Below are 3,278 nucleotides of genomic sequence, written 5' to 3' on the forward strand. Positions count from 1 at the left end.
GCAGGAGGGCCAGGCAAAACTTTGGCTATTCCTGCCCACTGACCCATATATGCCTTTCATCCTTGAGAGAGAAAGCACCTCAGCCAACCCTCAAGGCCAAAGAAACACTGAGAACTCCACTTCTCAACTCTTGTTGCCACAATTTTTCCCTCAATAGCTCCCAAACTGCAAGGTCTAACCCAGAGTTCCTTTGTATTCTGGGTCCAGCTACCCTGTGTATGAAGCATCCGAGAGACAAAAAACCATTTCCTCCCAGCTTGTTAAAGGTAATAGAAACTACTTCCATGTGATGCCACAACGGACCTCCTTTCTCCCATTCCAGAAACACAAATAGCAAGACCAGGAAGGTAGATTAATTTACAGATACTACCCACATCATACTGAGTGTATTTTTAAAAGTGATTCATGAATTACAGCAAATGTCACATCTGCAAAAAGCCCCTGTCATATCCACCACCTAGCACAGCTATCACCTGCGAAAAGGAATAAAAAGCTAAGTCAATGTTGATGGTATATTTCAGGTTTTAAAAAGAACAAAAAAAATTCAAAATCAGTTCAATTTCTCTGAAGTGATCCGCCCATGATAATGCAAGATAAAGTCCCCTTTGAACAAAATGGCATCACAAGTAATCTGATGAGAGAGCATGTGCTAACAATTCTCCCAGGAACTGTTACAAACTCCTAACAAAACCACCCAGACCCGGGTACAGTGGCATATGCCTGTAGTCCCAGCTACTCAGGAGGCTGAGGCAAGAGGATCACTTAAGCTCCGGAATTCGAGTCTAGCCTGGGTAACATAGCAAGACCCCCATCTCTTTCAATAAAAAATAAATAAATAAAAACACCACCATCCATACTCTCTTACCTGATTCCCACCTATGATTAAGATGATTAAGGGCTCAAATTTTTAAGACAACAGACCATAGGCAAGGACTCAACCTATGGAATAACCAATGTTAGCAACTACAAACAAATGAAACCCATCACCCCAGGAACTCACCAACGGACCCTCCAAAAATATCATTAACTTCCTTTTTTAAAAATAAGACAACCATATACATTGCTGAAAATCAGAAGGTAAAAAGATACCCTACGAGACTGGAAATGCACAATAGATTTCACTAATAATATCCATATCCTGTTCAGGGGAGAAAAGTTTTCAGCATGTTTGTAGTCCTAACTGTGATATAATACACAAGGTATTGTTTTAGGCCACTGCTATTTTCCTTCATTCATATATAGCCCTCCTTTGGTTACATCTAGTTGTTGTTATGACTGTCATTACTAGTTACCATACCATGAGCCCTTACTATGTCCCAGGGCTCTAATTCCCATTATAACCTAATAGCTCTAATTCCCATTATAACCTCCCACTCTCCCTTTTCTATCTATAATTCCCTAATTCATACGGTCCAGACTTCATCCTTGTACTCCAGATTTGTATATCCAAATAGTCACTTAAAAGTCTCACAGATCTCAAACTTTGCATGTCAAAAGAGAAATCACAATTTCCTCCTCCAAGCAAACTTATTCCACATCTTCACCATTCACCCAGTTCGGGTAAAACACCTAGGAATCATTCTAGATTTCTCTTTCCTTCAGAACACTTTTCCAATCTGTAAGTAATCCTATCAGTTCTATCTTCAAGGTACATATTGATTCCAGCCACTTACCACCACTTTCACTGCTACCACCTTAATCCAAGTCACTGTCTTGTCCAGCCAGGACCACTGCAAATATCTTAACTAGTCTGTTTCCACTCCTGCTCCCTGCACCCACAGTGAAGTTTTTAAAATCTAAGAGGGGCCAGTGGGCGAGTTTGCTAATAGGTGACAATGATTTACCTGTAAATAAAAGAACGAGAGTAAAAACCACTCTGGACTCCAAACCAAGACACGTGCATTGAAACACTCCAAAGAAACAATCCTGCAAATACCAAAATAAGGTTTTAGTACCGACCCACTAAAGTGGCAATCTTTTTGTAATAAAACCTTTCACTAACAGAAAAAAAAAAAAAGAGGTAATCTAAATCAGCTCTTGTCATGCCTTGCTCAAATCCTTCAGCTGCTTCCCATCATACCTAAGAGCCTATTTGATCTGTTCTCTGGCTACATACACAGACCTCATCTCCTACAGTACTCCTTTCTTACCACTGAGAGTATGAACCAGCATCCCTATTCGTACTCCCACCTCAGGCCCTTTGCACCTGATGTTCCTTCTACTTTGAAAATACTTCCCTTGAATCTTCATGTGGCTTGCTCCCTTCACTTTCTTTAGGACTCTGCTCAAATCTCACCTCCTCAGTAAGGCCTCGTTTGGCCTCATCCATATGCTAATACTCTTCATATCCTTCCTAGAATTATCACCACCAGGTTATCACTGCAATTGTCTGTGCACTTGTTTATTTTCTGCTTCCCTCACCAGAATGCAAATTGAGGGCAGCAACGACATGTCATTTGTCACTGAATTCCCATTACCTAGAAAGGTGCCTGACATACGGAAGACACCCAAATATTTAAATAAATTAACAAACAACCCTACAAAGTATGTCATATAACCATTTGACAGAAAAGAACAGAAATCTGAATTTCAGAGACAAATAACTTACCTAAAACCATATGGGGAATACGCAGCCAAATGCATCCGAAAGAACCAGTACTCTACCCACTGACTCACTACAACTTGTGCCACAAGACATATATGCTAAGAAACAAAATGCAAAAGACACCATTTCTATATGAAAATACCAGATCACAAGCATTACAGCTCATTTAGAATTTGTCTACTAGGTTTTCTGGTTTTTACCAGAACATACCCCTCAAAACGGGGGGAAAAAATAGCAGATGATAGTGATCCTTCTCTTTCTGTTCATCACCACAGCATTTCATTTCTTTGGCTAAGCTTAGGTATGTACCATGTGCCTCTTCCACTGAAAGATACCCACCTTTTTTGTATTCCCCACAAAATAAGGGCTGAAATACAGTCAAGAGACATTTAATGAATATGTATTATTTGGAGATTTTGAGAATCCTCTAATGAGACTTTCAGCACCACCAACAAACTACACTCGCCCAAGGGACTTCAGTTGCAATCCCTGATGATGTAACTGGATCCAGACTTATCCTGTCATGCCCCCCGCCCACGTCTAGAAAAATGGACAAAATATATGAGGCAACATCTTTTAGACACTGGACAATAAGCAGCACAGAACTGCAATCCCTAAGAGAAGAAAAAGATGAGATAAACCTTAAAATTTCACCAGCTTTTTTGTCTGAAGG

The 3,278-nt window shown here is 40.1% G+C and overlaps 1 non-coding gene across 1 annotated transcript; it reads left to right on the forward strand.

Annotated features, from left to right (window-relative positions):
- Positions 1-2,755: 2,755 nt before the first annotated feature.
- LOC138382117 (U7 small nuclear RNA) lies at positions 2,756-2,819 on the forward strand. The gene has a single exon (XR_011233278.1). It is a non-coding gene; the product is annotated as a U7 small nuclear RNA (small nuclear RNA).
- The last annotated feature ends 459 nt before the right edge of the window (positions 2,820-3,278 follow it).

The sequence above is a fragment of the Eulemur rufifrons genome, chromosome 3 (assembly GCF_041146395.1).
Source record: "Eulemur rufifrons isolate Redbay chromosome 3, OSU_ERuf_1, whole genome shotgun sequence".
NCBI classification, from domain to species: Eukaryota; Metazoa; Chordata; class Mammalia; order Primates; family Lemuridae; genus Eulemur; species Eulemur rufifrons.